Below are 17,925 nucleotides of genomic sequence, written 5' to 3'. Positions count from 1 at the left end.
TCCGTGCTCTGGGGCTGGGGAGGCTGGGGGCGCACAGCCCACTCTGGGCCTGGGGGGAAGCCTCGGGGCACAAGCCTCTGGCGGGAGCTGGCTGCTGCAGTGGAACCCAGGGCGTCTCTAGAAGAACTTCTGGAGCTGACCTGGGGAAAACGCCTTTAATAACAGCCAGCTCACGTTTCAACTGAATTTTTTTAAACCATTTTTATCACACTAACTAACCCTTGAATCCTCGTGTCACCCCCCATAAAATGGCTTCAGCCTTGTATTTTACCCAGGGTAAAACTAAACATCCCTTCAAATACAATGGAGTGGAGATCAATCCCTTTTCAGAGTTAATGCACATGAAAGAACCATGTTATGTTTCATCCCTTATGTCCTGGTCCCATCGCCTTTCCCTCCTCTCCGTTACAAGTTGTGGTATTTTGCACAGAAACTTTATTTCCTCAGAGAGACCTGGGAACAAGGCCTGCCTGCTACACGGTACCAGATAAACACCTTTAATAGGAGACAGCCGTCCCCCTGTCAGCAAATTATCTCCACCTTCAGTTCAGTGACACCTGAATTGTTCCTTCTCCGGGCGGAGCCCAAGGATTGAAAGCAGCAAAATCAAACTTCTCTGTACGGAGCAGGAAAGCTCGGCTCTTTCTTCCTGCTGCTGCTGTTAGTCCGTGAAACATAAGGCTGGAACGCAAGGCTGAGTTCACGCACCAGCGCCCTGAGACATTTCAGTGCCCCAGAGAAAACTTGACCCCTGCTATTGGAATCCCTGAGTGGCTGGAGATTTGAATGGGAAAGGGACTGTGTGAATGGTCAAAGTTGGAAATGAACAGTCTACAGCAATGGCATTAACACAAACACACTCTCATCGTGCTCCAGCCAGACGGGAAATGGGCAGGAATTCTCGCGCTTCAGCCTGGACACAGGTGCAGAATGGCACAGCAGTGAGCGTGCTGGGGAGCTGGTCTGGGCAAACAACGGGAAGTGAGAACTCGCAGAGTACAGAACTAGAATGTAGTGAGAAAAACTGAACAGTCAGTTAAGGCGATGGACTAGAAATCCACGCGGGTCCCCCTGCGCAGGTTCGAATCCTGCCGACTACAGAAGCGTTAGCGTGATCTCATTGTTGCAGGGTCAGTGTCTGAGCATCCACAGTGCCAACAGGACCGAGAGCTGATCTCACTCTTAGGGCTTGTCTCTATGTGCCGGTGGATCGATGCGCGGTGATTAATCCATTGGGGTGGGGGGGGCGGGCGTCAATTTAGTGGGTCTAGTGAAGACCTGTTAAATCGACCCCCGATCGCTCTCCTGTCGACTCCGGTACTCCACCGGAATGAGAAGCATAAGGTAAGTCATAAGAGAAACTTTCCCGTCGACCCAGCATGGCGCAGACACCGCAATAAGTCGATCTAAGCTACATCAACTCCAGCTACATTATTCACGTAGCTGGAGTTTCGTAACTTAGGTCGACTGAGCCCCGTAGTGGAGACCTGCCCATAGGCTGTCTGCACTTAAAACATGGCTGTAGGACGCTGGAGTAGACAGTTGCTACAGTGATCGGAGGCGTTTTCCCATCGCCGTAGTAGCCAGGTTGACAGAGGAATTCTTCCATCCACCTAGCGCTATCCACGCCAGGGCTTCGGTCAGCTGAACGACATTGGTTAGCAGGTGGATTTCTCACACCCGGAGAGACGTAGCTCTGCCCGTTAAGTGTCCAGAGTACATCAGCCCTGAGATCTCTCTGAGCGTTTCAGTGCGTGCAATGAACCGTGAGAGGAAAACATCAACTCACAAACACAGAGACTGAATTCCCCACATTTAATCTCACTGCATTTTCCAGAAAGTCATAAAACACAGTTCATTCTTGCTAGGACAGAGAAACATTAAGTGACACTGATTCTTAGGCTTGAGTAAATAAAGTTATGGGTTTAATTAATATAGTAAAAATTAGGGCTGTTGATTAATCGCAGTTACTCAAATCAACGATCGCAAATTCAAATCTACATCATAAGCAAAACTCCCACCCCAGAGTACGCTGGGCAGTGTCCTTCGCCTCAGTTTCTCCCCTTGCCGTGTGACAGTCCCATCCAATGTTTCTTTAACAGACCCCCCCCGTGCTCCTTCCCCCAACCCCCACTCCCCGTGGTGAGCAAACCCCAGGGGTGGGGGAGGGAGGGGAGGCATCGAGCGATACCTCAGCTTCTGCTGCTGCCACTCCCACAACTGGCTCTCAGTTTGCCCTGTTCCCTCTGCGTCACTGCCGCTCCACGGCATTGTCGTTTCCCTGCGCTGGGAGCTCCCGCGTCGCCCCTTCCCCTGCCGTCACCCGCCTGTCTCCCGCGTCGCCCCTTCCCCTGCCGTCGCCCGCCTGTCTCCCGCGTCGCCCCTTCCCCTGCCGTCACCCGCCCGTCTCCCGCGTCGCCCCTTCCCCTGCCATCACCCGCCTGTCTCCCGCGTCGCCCCTTCCCCTGCCATCACCCGCCTGTCTCCCGCGTCGCCCCTTCCCCTGCCATCACCCGCCCGTCTCCCGCGTCGCCCCTTCCCCTGCCGTCACCCGCCTGTCTCCCGCGTCGCCCCTTCCCCTGCCATCACCCGCCTGTCTCCCGCGTCGCCCCTTCCCCTGCCATCACCCGCCCGTCTCCCGCGTCGCCCCTTCCCCTGCCATCACCCGCCTGTCTCCCGCGTCGCCCCTTCCCCTGCCGTCGCCCGCCTGTCTCCCGCGTCGCCCCTTCCCCTGCCATTGCCCGCCTGTCTCCCGCGTCGCCCCTTCCCCTGCCATCGCCCACCTGTCTCCCACGTCGCCCCTTCCCCCGCCATCACCCGCCTGTCTCCCGCGTCGCCCCTTCCCCTGCCATCACCCGGCCGTCTCCCGCGTCACCCCTTCCCCTGCCATCGCCCGCCTGTCTCCCGCGTCGCCCCTTCCCCTGCCATCACCTACCTGTCTCCCGCATCGCCCCTTCCCCTGCCGTCACCCGCCTGTCTCCCGCGTCGCTCCTTCCCCTGCCATCACCCGCCTGTCTCCCGCGTCGCCCCTTCCCCTGCCGTCACCTACCTGTCTCCCGCATCGCCCCTTCCCCTGCCGTCACCCGCCTGTCTCCCGCGTCGCTCCTTCCCCTGCCGTCACCCACCTGTCTCCCGCGTCGCCCCTTCCCCTGCCGTTGCCTGCCTGTCTCCCGCGTCGCCCCTTCCCCTGCCGTCACCTACCTGTCTCCCGCATCGCCCCTTCCCCTGCCGTCACCCGCCTGTCTCCCGCGTCGCTCCTTCCCCTGCCGTCACCCACCTGTCTCCCGCGTCGCCCCTTCCCCTGCCGTTGCCTGCCTGTCTCCCGCGTCGCCCCTTCCCCTGCCATCACCCGCCTGTCTCCCGCGTCGCCCCTTCCCCTGCCGTCACCTACCTGTCTCCCGCATCGCCCCTTCCCCTGCCGTCACCCGCCTGTCTCCCGCATCGCCCCTTCCCCTGCCGTCACCCGCCTGTCTCCCGCGTCGCTCCTTCCCCTGCCATCACCCGCCTGTCTCCCGCGTCGCCCCTTCCCCTGCCGTCACCTACCTGTCTCCCGCGTCGCCCCTTCCCCTGCCGTTGCCTGCCTGTCTCCCGCGTCGCCCCTTCCCCTGCCATCACCCACCTGTCTCCCGCGTCGCCCCTTCCCCTGCCATCACCCACCTGTCTCCCGCATCGCCCCTTCCCCCGCCATTGCCCGCCTGTCTCCTGCATCGCCCCTTCCCCTGCCATCGCCCGCCTGTCTCCTGCAGCCTCTGCGCGGCCACGTAGTGGGGGAACCTCGCTACAAGTGCAGAGTGGGCAGCCTCTTCCATTGCAACACCATGGGCGGGACGTGAACCACCAGCTGGGGGAGACTAACCCCCTACCCCGCCCCTTCTGCATGAGGCCCCGCCCCTTCCACAAACCCCACTGGAGCCTAGAGCCGCCCCCCCACACTGCAGCAGCCAGCTCCCGCCAGAGGCTTGTGCCCCCAGCCTCCCTCCCAGCTCCAGAGTGGGCTGCACGGCCCCAGCCTCCCCAGCCGCCCCAGCCCCGGAGCACGGGGAGGGTGGGTTACGTGGCCCTGACTCGATCTGCCATTGAGTTGCGGGGCTCTGCGCTCCGTCAGCTGCGGCGGGCCAGGCTGCCGCCGGGACTCAGGCTGGGGCAGCTTGGCCGCGCTTCCCTGGTGAGCCATGAGACACGCCAGGGGCTGTGTGCAGCCAACAGGGAAGCGGGAGGGAGGCATCTTTGAGCTGGCGTGTCTCATCTGTTTCTCCCTTGCCACTTGGCCGGAGGCGGGAAGGGAGTGAAACGTTTCCCAGCTGAAGGTTTTGTGCTCGGCCGTGAGGATTAAGCCCGAGCCCCTGGCACGGCTGTTGGGAGACGGGTTTCTGACTCGCATCCAGCGCACTCTGCAGGCCACCAGCTGAACCCCCTGTGGCCAAGAGAGTCGGTTTTGAGGTAGCAAAAAGAGGCCTTTGAGGCTCCTAGCAGGTCTTGAGGAGCAAGGAAGTAGCACAGGCTTATCACAGTCCCTGAGTGGGCTCGAACCACCATCCTCTCAGTTAACAGCCGAATGCGCTGGCCCATTGCACCACAGAGAGACATAGACACAAGCCTGTAGTGAGTGCAAAAGTCCCTAGCACAAAGGTCTCCCGGCTCCAGCACTCACTTGCGGTGGGAAGCAGAGCGCCGGGGCTGGGAGCTGGTGGAGTAGATCGGGCTGGGGCCGGGCTGCTCAGCTTCCCGCCACTGCCAGTGAGTGTGGGGGGGCGGTTTTCCCTTTCCCCAACCCCACCCCCTGAGCGACACGGCTGGGTCCAGGGCAAGGGAAGCGGAGTGGGCTGCTCCCTGCCCCCCGCTAATGCCTGTGCGGCCCCCAAAAGTGCCCCCACAGCTCCTGCCTCCCAGACCCTGGGGGGAGGGGGAGACCTGGGGCCCCACACAGCCCCCCAGAAGGTGGGCTGCGTAGGGCACTCAATGGCTAGGGACGACACTGAATGTGGTCATGTGATTTTCCCAAACACAGGCTTGATTCTCTTTCCCTGTTACTAGAAGGTCTCATTGGCTCTCCGCCCCCGCACAGCTGGGGAGTGGGGACGTGTGGCCTTTTTCCCCAGCAGAAGGGTGATGCCTGCCTAGCGAGTGAGGGTCGGTTTGGAGGACGCCGCACTCCGGGCAGGCTAAGGGCAGATCTCTGCCCTTTACTCAGCCAAGAAGGAATGTTTTTCACTAACATCCCAAATGTGCAAGTCCGTCCCCGCAGAGCAGCCCCATGCTCCGCGCTCCCTGAGCCCCGGGGAGAAGGGACCTTCTGCGGCTGGAATCCCGCCCGGCTGGTGCCTTGAACCCGGGGCTGAGCCGACGCGCGAAAGGGAAGTGAGCGAGCTCGGCGCTCTCTGGCGCCACCTGCTGGAGAGCAGAGGGAATTGAGTGAGCGACATCCTGGCAAACCTGGTGGCTGAACTTTGTGACTTTTCCTCACCCATAACTATTTCACATTTGGGGACAATGTATACCTTCAAATCAGCGGCACTGCTATGGGTACCCGCATGGCCCCACAGGATGCCAACATGTTTATGGCTGACTTAGAACAACGCTTCCTCAGCTCTTGTCCCCTAATGCCCCTACTCTACTTGCGCTACATTGATGGCATCTTCATCATCTGGACTCCAGCGAAAGATTACTGAATTGAAATGAATTGGAATTAATTTGCAAACTGGATACAATTAACTTAGGCTTGAATAGAGACTGGGAGTGGATGGATCATTACACAAAGTAAAACTATTTCCCCATGTTTATCCCCTCCCTCCCGCAGACGTTTTTGTCAACTGCTGGAAATGGCCCATCTTGATTATCACTACAAAAGGTTTCCCCTCTCCCCGACCCACCCCCCACTCTCCTGCTGGTAATAGCTCACCTGTGAGCTCACAGCGATCACTCTGCTTACTGTGTGTATGGTGACACCCATTGTTTCATGTTCTCTGTGTATATAAATCTCCCCACTGTATTCTCCACTGAATGCATCCGATGAAGTGAGCTGTAGCTCACGAAAGATTATGCTCAAATAAATTGGTTAGCCTCTAAGGTGCCACAAGTCCTCCTTTTCATCCTGGCTAATTTAAATCTCACCTTGTTCTCTGCCTGCAGGCTGCCCTGGAGAGCTGGGGAGAGGCCTGAGCATGGCTGCTCCTTATTTGCATATTAAAAGTGGCAGTTTGGGGCCATTGGGGTGAAATGTGAGTAAGTTTTGGGGCTGGGACCCACCTGTCTAGTGCAGGCGGTGCGGAGCCTGGCTGAGCAGAGCCTGCCCCTGGCAGGGTGTGTGGTCACCTTCAGCTGGGAGCAGGTTGCCCAGCTTGGGAAACACGCGCCAAGGGTTTGCAAACAGGTTAGGGAGAGATTGTGTGTGTGTCTATCTCTTGCAGCACGGGGGGCGGGAAGGGAAGGGAGTGAAATGTGCCCAGCTGAAGGTTTTGCACTAGGCCTTGAGGATCAAGCCCGAGCCCCCGGCATGGCTGCTGGGAGATGGGTTTCTGACTCGCATCCAGCGCACTCTGCGGGCCACCAGCTGAACCCTCTGAGGCCAAGAGAGTCGGGTCTGAGGTGGCAAAAAGGGGCCTTTGAGGCTCCCGGCACATCTTGAGGAGCAAGGAAACAGCCCGAGGGTACCAGCGTCCCTGGGTGGGCTCGAACCACCAGCCTCTCGGTTAACAGCCGAACGCGCTGACCCCTTGCGCCACAGAGACACCTAGAGACCTGTCTGCTGTCACCCAGGCTGTGCAGCCGGCAGACCTGCTGCCCACGCTAGAGCTCGCAAGGCGCTAGTCCGGACAGGACCGGATTCACCGTGGCTCCACCGTGCCAGGCCCACGCTCAGACGGGCCCATAACACTCGCTTCCTCCCCTCTCCAGCGCTGCCCAAGTGCAGCCTCGGAGCAGCAGGGATCCAGCCTGGGAGCTGAGAGCCCACGGGGCCCTGGGAGCTGTAGTTCCTTGGCCAGCTCCCTGCCTAGAGAGCCAGCCCTGGAGCAGGGAAGGAACTACATTTCCCAGCATTCCCTTGGCCACTATCCACAGGAAAGGGAGCGGGAGGGAGTGGGGAAGCTGAGACCCCATGCGCTGCAGCTTGCTGTGAATGGGGGGCTGGCTGCTCGAAGGGGTGGCGCTGTGAATGGGGAACAAGTGCGCCCAAGGAGTAGAAGGCTTTGGTCCAGATATCACCCTCAAAGACTTCCCCAGGCTGGACGAGGGATGCTGGTGTGACCTCGCCTGGCAGCCCCCAAAGGAGGAACTGGGTGGGCTGAATGGACAGTGCCCCTCTCTGTCTGAAGCCTAGCAAGGGGGGGTCTGTGGATCCCACAAGAAGTTAAAATGAAAAGTAAGGGAGGGGAGGTTCTACTCGAGGACCTGGGCAGCTGTAGAAACAGTACCAGGATCTAGGAGGATTTCCATTCTGAGCCAGGGAAGCAGAAATTGGCTCTTCCTTTCTTGATTTATCCAATATTCAGAAAGGGAATCGAGCACCTGCCTTCCACATTTGAACATTCTCAAAACTCAGGAGTGCTCAAGCTCAATTTGGGCTGCTTGTTACTTCATTTCTCCCAATAAAGTATGCTGATCCACTGAAACATGCTGTGGAAAAAGTAGAATAAAATTGAGCAACAAATGCTGGCATCTCCCTAGTGCTAACTCGGACTGGAATTGCTATTTTCAACAGCCATGGTCATTTCTTTTAGTGTTGATTGTTGAAAGGGAAGACAGGAATATTGCCCTGGCAAATTCCCCACAGAAACAAAGAGTGGAACAAAAGAATAACAAAAGCACCTCACCTTTTCCTCATTTATGTAGGACAGTCTTACCATATGGATCCAGATATCCTCCAATCACACAAGCTGAAAATTGTTCCACTTTACCGCAGTTCTGTAACCGTGCAGGAACCAGTCCTGTCTGTGTTCTGTGCACATCCAAAATTCCTCCTGAATTCAGAAGGGCCTTGCTTTTGTGACCACACTACCAGATATTTTCAGCCCTCGTAAGCGAAGCAGGTTTACATTTCCTAATTGGGCAGGAGGCCTCTCAGAAAAAGTTAGGTGTTGTAGGAGGTGTTGCTTATTCACTGGGGAATGTGAGACCTTCCTGTTACCATAGTAAACCAGTGCAGCACAGAATGTGCTTTGCTCCCAGAGTCGAGAATGGGGTCCTTTGATTCTGTACGCAGCCCATTAAAGATAATGAAAAGACTCCCACTCACTTCAACGAGCTTTGGACAGAACTGGTTATACACAGGGTAACTCCACTGTCTTCCCAGGGTCCTGGGCCCACAGCGGAGGGGGACCATGTGAGCTTGTTGCAGAGCTGCTGATCAGGGATGGGAACTTCACTAAGTTTTCACTAAGAGGGTGGTGAAACACTGGAATGCGTTACCTAGGGAGGTGGTAGAATCTCCTTCCTTACAGGTTTTTAAGGTCAGGCTTGACAAAGCCCTGGCTGGGATGATTTAACTGGGACTTGGTCCTGCTTTGAGCAGGGGGTTGGACTAGATGACCCTCTGGGGTCCCTTCCAACCCTGATATTCTATGATTCTATGATTCTATGATTCTATGATTCCTGGTACCCCAGCCTCCTAAATCATCCAGGCTGCACTTTCTGCACGATTACGTGCTAGCTGAGGGGTGCATGGGAATTGGTGGCCTCTGCTGCAGGTGATGGGCATCTTAGCTACTTAAAGCCATGGCCTAGAGGAGGGAAGCGCTTAACTGCAGAGTCTGCAGCTGCCTAGGGCCAGTGCTGAGGATTTAGAGGCCCTAGTGCAGCCGTTGCTAGGTTCAAGCATGCTCAGCCTTGGAATTGCCACCCCTCCCTTGACTAGTAGCTGCGGCTATCTCAGGCTGGCCTCTGGCAATTGGCCCCAAGGCTATAGTCAGAGAAGCTGCAGGTGGCTCTGTGACTACTGGGGGCCATTAAGCTAGGAGCGGATAAAGAAACTGGAATTAACCTCAAGGAACAGAGGTCACCCATAGGAAAGGAATGTCAAGGGGAGCAGGGAAAGAGGAAGCAGGTGAGGCTTGCAGTGGGAGAATAGTCCCATCTGGCTGGGGAGCATGTCCAAAGTAGAAAGGAAACAAGCATGGGCAGAGGTGGTGGTGACCAGGCAGTAGACTAGCCTGTAGATGGGAGCAGAGGGAGAAAGGCTGGTGTCTTCAGATTCCCAAGGGGTAAGTCCTCACTTTGGGGAAATGGTGTTTGCAAGGGGCTTGCTCCAATGGCAGGATGGGTGCTGGGGAAGGGATTTGTCAGAACTGACCAGGTATCTGCTGGCTTTGGATCTTTGAGCTGAGAGTGGGACCACACACAGCGACTGGTGACATGGGGTGGCACTGGAGACGTGGCTATAGAAGGTCTGAATGAGGAAGGAGATAAATCTGTGGGGAGCTTCCCTGATCTCTCTGAAAGTTCTGCTCACTGTGGACACTGGTAAACCCACATGGGTAGAGCTGAATGAGAAGAACTGGGGGCTGAGGGAGCTGTGTATGGCAATGCAGATAGTCATGTAGAGGTGTGTGATCAAAATGAAAAATGTCTCTGAGATTCAGTACCGGGGACACTAGGGCATCAATGGCCCTGCCACCCCAGGCCCATGCTCGGAGCCCACAATGACGACATAGGGGCCCACAAATATGTTTGGCACCAGGGCCCACAAAAGGTTAATCTGCCCCTAAATCCAGATGCTGGGGGCTGTGGGTGAAGACCCAGCAGAGTGGCGCAGCGGCAGCGTGCTGGGCCCATAACCCAGAGGTCGGTGGATCGAAACCATCCTCTGCTAGGGATGCACTTGTTTCTTTTTGCTCTGGGTCTTCACGCGAGGTAGTAACCAGCAGAGCGCCAAGAGCCTAGGCCATGAGGCCAGAGGTGGCTGAGGCGGGGGCCTGCCAGGGAGCTCCCCAGTACCTCTGGCTGCCTGGGCTGAAGGCAAGAGGCCTGCATGTGGTGAGGGCTCCTGTCCCGGCCTGAGACAGCCATGCTTCCTCGTCCCCTTCTCCCACCCGCACCGGCAGGCGGCTGCTGCAGGGGAACACGGGGGAGGCTCTCGGGATGCTGGGCAGCTCTGGGCAGCTCTTTGTGGCTGTCTAGGGAAAGAGCCGAGGCTTCAGACTCGACCTGCCATTGACTCGCGGGGCTCTGCACTCCGTCAGCCGGGGCAGGCCAGGCTGCGGCCGGGACTCAGGCTGGGGCAGCATGGCCACGCTTCCCTGACGAGGCATGAGGCAGGCCAAGAGCTTTGCTCAGCCAACAGGGAAGTGGGAGGGAGGCGTCTTCGAGCTGGCGCGTCTCGTCCGTTTCTCCCTTGCTGCTTGGGTGGGAAGGGAGTGAAATGTTCCCGGCTGAAGGTTTTGCACTTGGCCTTGAGGATTAAGCCTGAGCCCCTGGCATGGCTGCTGGGAGATGGGATTCTGGGTCGCATCCAGCGCACTCTGAGGGCCACCAGCTGAAACCACTGAGGCCAAGAGGGATGGTTTTGAGGTGGCAAAAAAAGGGCCTTTGAGGCTCCCAGCAGGTCTTGAGGAGCAAGGAAGTAGCCCAGGCTTATCGTCCTCCCAGGGTGGGCTCGACCCACCATCCTTTCGGTTAACAGCCGAACGCGCTGACCCCTTGCACCACAGAGACACCTAGAGACTGACGTGCTGTTACCAAAGCTGCTGCCTAGCAGCCTGCACGTGTGGGGCAGAGTGTCGGGGAGTGAGGGAGTGAGGGCTGCAGGCTCTGGGAGGGAGCTCGGTGAAGGAGGGGGCTCCGGGCTGGGGCAGAGTGTGGGTGTTGGGGACACTGGGCATGGCCACTAGGTAACTCGAGGGGATGGAAGAGCATGAGTGTCGATGAAGCCCCCTCGCACTAGGCCCAAGTGTCCTTGGCCCCCCCGCCTGGAGGCACTCGCAGCAGTTATGCTGAGGATCTGCAACAATATGTTGCAGAGTCAGACTGCCTGAAACTAAACAAGGCCAAACAGGGCAGATATGGAAGAACAATGCTGAAGAAAGCAGCTTTATGTATGGTTTAACAGATGGTACAGAGAACAAGGGAACTAGCTGGTAACTGGATTGGCTGGCTATATGGATACTTAGGGCAGCTTGCTATTGGATAAGTATGCTGAAGAAAGGATGGATAAAAGCCTGTGTAACTTCCTGCTCTGGGTGCAGGATTGGAGATTCTATTCTCCCTGGACCTTCTTTGAAGCTTCAAATAAACTTTTCTGCTTCTCCACCCCGTTGTGATTATTGGGTGACGCACACTGGGCAACGAACCCCTGCTGTTGCTTGCCTCTGGCACTGGGTGCCGGCAACATTGGGGTGTAGGAGGGGCTGTGGGGTGTAGGCTCAGGGGGGGAATTTGGGTGCAGGAGGGGTTCTGGGCTGGGGCTGAGTGTTGGGGTGCGGGGTCTGGAGGGAGCGCCGGGCTGGGGGTTGGGGTGCAGGAGCTGGGAGCTGCGGGGACAGTTCTGGGGGTGGGGGCAGCGCGTGGAGCTGCATCACCCTCCCCTTTCCCCACGGGCCCCAGGGATGTGCCAGCAGCCAGCCGGGTCTGGGAGGGGCCCGGGGCCAGGGCAGGCAGGCAGCCTCTGAGCCCCGCTGCGCTGCTGGACTTTTAGTGGCCCAGAGATCGGGATCGACTGGCCGAGGCTGCAGGATCGACGGGTGGTGACCACTGTTATAAGGAGTAAACTGAAATGGCCGCGCGATGGTGCCAGGGGCTAAGAAATGAAAAGCCCCAAGATCCCTCACTCACCATTGACTCTGAACAGGGGTTTATTTCAAATCTCTTTAGTTCTGTGGCTGGTAAAACATAAGGACCAAGCGATTTCAAGAGTTGTGACACTGGCGTTGTGGATGCTGTAACCGTATCTCAGACTGAATAATGATTTTAGATCTGATTCCTGGCAGCGTCCCAAAAGCAAACCCAATAGGTTCTTCCCTACAATTGGTGATCCTGGGCAGCAGGGGATCCCCTTCATCTGCTGGGGAACCTCTCTGGGTCCCACTGTCAGTTCTCCTCGATTTTCCAGCACTTCAGGTGCTTCTGACTCCTTGGGGAGGTTTTCCTTGCAAGGTCTGTGTGTGAATCTTTGTGTGTAGGAAGCAAAGAGCGTGGGACTGTCACTGAGCTGAAGGACGGAAATGGTTGGTTGAGAGAGATGGGGGAGAAGAAAATAGTCCCAGAAGCAGAGGTGCTGGAACGGGTGGGGGAGGGAGTGGGGCCTGACACCAAACTTTTAAAGGTGGGAGGACTATGCCCTCCAACTCTTTACCAGCACTAAGGAAAAGGGACTGCAGGAGAGGGTAGAGAGGAGCAAGCGGGGGGCAGGGTCTTGGGGAGATGGGGCAATGTGGGGTTGGGATCTTGGGGGGAGAGTGGGAGCTCAGGGGGAAGGGGTGGGCCACAGTTTTTGTGCCTGTGGCCCCCAGACTTTTAGAGGGCTTCCGCAGCTCCTGCCCACAAGGATGACAAAAGATTAGCAGGCTATTGTTTTAACTACTCGACCACTTTGTGAGGTGGGCTTGTTGTGACTTAACTGTTTCTAAGGTCTCTGCTGTCTGTAACCTTTTCCCTGTTCATTGGCTGACTGAGGATGGTGCGGGGATGGTTTGGCTTTTGAAAAATGTTTCTCTGTGGTATTATAAAGGAGTAAGTGACAGGAAGAACCCCCTCCCCCCGCCCTTGGTGCAGGGAGTCGTGTTTGCTGCTCAAATTCCGTATTTCACCAATGTCCGGGTCTGGGAATGTCCAACAAGGGCAATTCTAATGGGAAGATGGATGCAGGGCACTTAACCTGTACAGATGTCCTATGGCGGTGGGGCGGGAATTAAGAATATTTTGAGGATCTTTGGGGAAAAGAGACTTTACTGACAAGGTTTGTCTCTGTTCCTGTTTCACCTTGTGCTGTTCGGTCAAGAAATTACTGTGTATTTTTCTCCTATATTAATTAAACGCTAAACATTATTTAATCAGTCGTAACCATTAGTATCACTTGAATTTTCCCTCTGCTAGCAAGAATGAACAGAAGTTTATGACTTTCTGGGAAGGGCAGAGACAGTAAATTGGGGGATTTCAATGGTGGGTGGGTGTTTTACGCTCCCATCTCAGTGCACGGAGTGAAATACTCAGGCAATGTCTGTACTACACAATTATGTCCCTGGAACTGACACAGTTATTACATTGCTTGGGTGTGCGCCCACTGGGCTCCTTGTGTCAGCAACGCGCATCCTCGGTCATCTGCCGCAAGACCCAGCTAGGTCGGGGCTGTCCTGGGCTCCGTGGGGGGAGGGCTCAGCTGGGAGAAGGGGCAGACTAGGGGAGTTTGTCTCTGATATATAAGGGCTTTGTCAGCAGGAAGCTGTAGATCACATGCTCGGGGTGACAGTGGGGTTTGAGCTGGGGCAGCAGCATCGGGGAGCAATGTGTGTGTGTGTGTGTGTGTGTGTGTGTGTGTGTGTGTGTGTTGGGGGGGAGGGGTCACTTGGTAAAAATGAACCTGCCAAGCCTCTCCCGCTGCTGGAGCAAAAGCCTCTCATTTATCACCTCAACCCCCCTCATGAAAATCTCCACCCCTCCCCCGGCGCTGAGGGACCCCCTCACTCCCATGGAGATTTTTAATTGTTCTAACTTGTCCTTGGCCTTGTCCAAACAGTTTTCCCAGACAAATTATCAAGAACATTTCAAATGAGAAAAACAAACCAAACCAAATGCAAACCACAGAACCCCCCCCCCCCACAGTTTGGGTCTGAATTTTTCTACTGAAATTTGGAGACAATAAAACTCATCCCTCTGTTGGCCAGAACCCAAAGCTAGACTCCCCCCCGATCTCTGTGACTTCTGCTACCAAACCACGAATGCGCTCATGCCTCTTGTGAGACATTTTCCTGCACAGTACTGCTGCTAGTCCATGGTTCCACGTGTCACTCGTTTCTCTAGCACAGGTCAGTCCCTGGCCCTGTGCTCCAGACATCCTCATTCACATCAAGCTGCAAGTTGAGAATCATTTCCCATTCCCGCTTTGTGGGAGGGGAGACTTTTGAAAGCCCTCTCTGTGCGACTGCACGTGGCAAAGCAAAGAGAACAAACCCCAAACCCCAAACCCCCAAACCCCAAACCCCAAACCCCCAAACCCCAAATCCCCCCTGTGCTTTCGGAGCCAGGTTTGCTGTGGGAATTCTGTATTTCAGATGATGTCAAGCCTGGGCATTGCGATTATTTACCAGTTTCTGTGGCATTGAAGCACTAGTGTGCTTGCAGCTGTGATGGCTGAGCGCTTAAGGCATTGGAGTCGAAATCCAATAGGGTTCCCCTGCGCAGGTTCGAATCCTGCTCACAGCGAGGCCCGTGTTTTAGCCAGTGTCAAGGTTCCTTCCCCACTCTGAACTGTAGGGTACAGACTTGGGGACCTGCATGAAAGACCCCCTAAGCTTACTTTTACCAGCTTAGGTTAAAACTTCCCCAAGGTACAAACTTTGCGTTGTCCTTGAACGGTATGCTGCCACCACCAAGCGTTTTAAACAAAGACCAGGGAAAGAGCCCACTTGGAGACGTCTTCCCCCAAAATATCCCCCCAAGCCCTACATATCCCCTTTCCTGGGTAGGCTTGAGAATAATATCCTCACCAATTGGTTACAAAATCATCAAAGACCCAAACCGCTGGATCTTGGAACAATGGAAAAATCACTCAGGTTCTTAAAAGAAGGATTTTATTTAAAAAAAAAGGAAGATAAAAATCATCTCTGTAAAATCAGGATGGAAAATACTTTACAGGGTATTCAGATTCAAAACACAGAGGATCCCCCTCTGGGCAAAACCTTAAAGTTACAGAAAACAGGAATAAACCTCCGTCTTAACACAGGGAAAATTCACATAAAACAAAAGATAAAGCAATCCGCCTTGCCTGGCTTACCTATACTGGCTGCAATATCGGAGACTTGGATGAGGATGGGTTGGAGAAGATGGATTTCTGTCTGGCCTCTGTCAGTCCCAAGAGAGAACAACTCGTAAACAAAGAGCACAAAACAAAAGTGTGCACAAAGGTGGTTTGGGGATCAAAGATTGAGGAGGAGTCATGGGGTGAAGAATCACAGGATGGGCAGAGCTCTGGGCTCGGCTTTACCCCTCCTGACACAGGTGGCGGGTGGAGAGCGGAGCCTTGCAGGTGTGTGGAATCTGCCTTGCACTCGGTAAAGGAAGGGACCTCGGTGTCTGCTGGGTTGGAATTGTATTTTCCGCAGGGCAAAATGATTGGCAGAAGCCACTCACTTAAAGAAAGTGGGTGCTCCGGTTGAGGTTTGAACTCATAACCTAAACATCACTCTACACAGCACTGCTCTCTAGGTAATGTGGGCTAACCCACTGCACCACTGGAGCCCACAGTTAGTGCCCACTCTCATTGTTCCATGGATGGATTGGGGGCGAGGGGGTTGCATCACCTAAAACAAATCCATATGAAAGGCTGCAGGACAGCAGGAGCAGAGGTGGGGAACCTCCTTCTGTGTGATCGAGCTGGTTCCCACCTTCCGCTGCTGAGGGGAAGGTTGGTGCTTTGAGCCCACCCGGTGCTGGAACTTCTCCTGGGTGAGGTTAACGAGACTCTGAAGAAGCGAAGGGAAGACTTTTCTATTCTGGCCGATCTTCATCTGTCTCCTGTGGCCCTTCAGGCTCTCTGCTCCCCTGTTGGGGCGATGCAGAGGCAAGTCCCGACCTGGGTGAGTCACGGAGAGGCTGTGTCCCATGGCATGTGTGTGGGAGAGGGGTAGGGCAGGGTTGGGGTGGGCTCCAGGGGAAAAGGTGGGTGTGACAGTGTGTGGGGGAGGGGGAAGGGTGTGTTTCTTAGGATATAAATGATGGCAAACACAGGGGTAGTGACAGTGAAGCCCCGGATCTGAGTGTTATGACCCTGTGCGGTGCTGCCATTCACCTTCCCCTCCTGTGGTCTCAGCTGTCATTGAATCCAGCATTTTTTCACCTGTCATCGTCCCAGAGGTGTCACACATGCCCCAAATACAGAGTGTCCCTCTTGGAGACGCGAGGACTGGAGTGGATTTCAGCTGCTGGACAGCTCTGCTGGGTTTTCTACATTGGCAAGGGGAACTGCTGAGTGTTTACATTCATTTCAAGCATCCCCATTCAGCGGACTCCTGAACACACTGGAGATGGGTCTGGAAATCGATTTTCATTTGAAAAAGTTTTTAAAGGGAGTCATTTGGATTTGAACTAGGAACCCATTGCCCTCCAGGCAAATATTCACCTACTGAGCTACACTCTCAGCAAAGACTGCCCTGTGTAGCCCAGAGCAGGAACAGCTTTGAACCTGCGGGTTAGTAAACTTTATCTGTATACAAACCCCACGGCTTACAAAACCCCCACACCCACTCTGTGTCACCAGAGCACAACAACTTTCCTTGGAGCACACACTGCTCCCCAGCTCTGTGCCCTTCAATCTCCCCAGCATTGCTCCAATGCCTTAAAGGAACAGGGCACAGGTAACTCGAACCCCTTCATCCTGATAGATTTAATGCCCAAATAATTCCATGTAGACCAGAAGCGCAGAGCTCCTCTGAGTGTCAGCCCTATCCCGGTGTAGGTCCCCAGCAGTGAGTGTGGCCTACAATGCAGAGGTCACTTTTTTATAGTTTGAACATTTGTGGTTCTCCGGTGGAGTTATTGTCTCTCATACGGCAGACCACTAACTCCCACTGGGGATCTGGACTGTGGCGCTGCCATGCAATCTGTAGCCGGAGCAGGATGTCACTGTGAGGGGTGAGCCGCCCCAATGGGATGTTCCAGAGACAGTGACTCCGGAAAGGACTTCGGAGACATGGTGGAACTGAACATCAGCTCCCATTGCGCGGTGGTGGCGAATGTGATCTGTGGACACCTCCTTTCCATGCGTCAGTGCTTTGCTGGCTGGGCTGGATCCAGAACCCTGAGTCTGTCATGTGAGTCATGTCTCCGAACACATTCCTTCCCCAGCCCCAGACCTCATATGGCCAGTGAAGAGCTGAGTATTATTGTCCAATGTAGAAGTTACAGAATTTAAACTAGGAAGAACGGTCAATTTTCCCATCATTTCACATCTTTACATCCAAACAAGATGATTTTCTGAATGACCCATCCTCGTTCAACCAGAAGATATTGGGGGTGGGATGTAGGAGTCACTGGGGAAAACACAGAGACACAATTTCCTTTGCACAGATCCATGAACAGCAAAACCTCCCTATGTGTCTTGTCTGAGCCAGGGCATTCAACTCCAGTGAACCCTTCTCTCCTGCAATGGCAATGGTCAGACAGAGGGGATGTGGCCACCTGCATCCCTGACAGGGAGATATTGGCTCGGCTCTTTCTTTATGCTGCTCTTGTTAGTCCATGAAACATCAAGGATGGAATGCAAGGCTGAGTTCATGCACCAACCCCCTGAAAAATGTCCATGCCCCAGAGAAATCCTGACCCCTGCTATTGGAATGATGTGCTGGAGATTTGACTAGGAAAGGGACTGTCTGAATTGTCAATTTGGGGAATGAACAATGATCTACAGCAATGTCGTTAACACAAAAACACTCTCATCGTGCTCCAGCCGGAAGGGAAATGGGCAGGAATTCTTGCTGTTCAGCCATGGACACACTTACACTAATGCACAGCCTTGAGTGTGCTGGGGAAGTGGATCTGAGCAATTTGAAGTGACAATTCTGTGAGAACTGAATCATAGTGTAGTGAAATAGCCATCCATCACGTAGTTGTGGCCGAGTGGTTAAGGCGATGGACTTGAATTCCATTGGGGTCACCCCACGCAGGTTCAAATCCTGCCAAAGATAGAAGCACAAGAATGTTATGACTACTGCAATCTTAGTGCCACAGCATGTGAACTGGAGCCAGATCTGGTCTCACTCTGAGGTTGTCTACACTTGTGAC

At 55.0% G+C, this 17,925-nt stretch overlaps 4 non-coding genes across 4 annotated transcripts; 3 read left to right on the top strand and 1 right to left on the bottom strand.

The window, feature by feature from the left end:
- Positions 1 to 6,654: 6,654 nt before the first annotated feature.
- Positions 6,655 to 6,728, bottom strand: TRNAN-GUU. The gene has a single exon. It is a non-coding gene; the product is annotated as a tRNA-Asn (tRNA).
- Positions 6,729 to 9,733: 3,005 nt separating this feature from the next.
- Positions 9,734 to 9,805, top strand: TRNAM-CAU. Its single transcript has one exon. It is a non-coding gene; the product is annotated as a tRNA-Met (tRNA).
- Positions 9,806 to 14,267: 4,462 nt separating this feature from the next.
- Positions 14,268 to 14,349, top strand: TRNAS-CGA. Its single transcript has one exon. It is a non-coding gene; the product is annotated as a tRNA-Ser (tRNA).
- A 3,397-nt stretch (positions 14,350 to 17,746) lies between these two features.
- TRNAS-UGA lies at positions 17,747 to 17,828 on the top strand. Its single transcript has one exon. It is a non-coding gene; the product is annotated as a tRNA-Ser (tRNA).
- The last annotated feature ends 97 nt before the right edge of the window (positions 17,829 to 17,925 follow it).

Source organism: Chelonia mydas, unplaced genomic scaffold (assembly GCF_015237465.2).
Source record: "Chelonia mydas isolate rCheMyd1 unplaced genomic scaffold, rCheMyd1.pri.v2 scaffold_65_arrow_ctg1, whole genome shotgun sequence".
NCBI lineage: Eukaryota > Metazoa > Chordata > Testudines > Cheloniidae > Chelonia > Chelonia mydas.
This window is presented reverse-complemented; position numbering and strand designations above follow the sequence as displayed.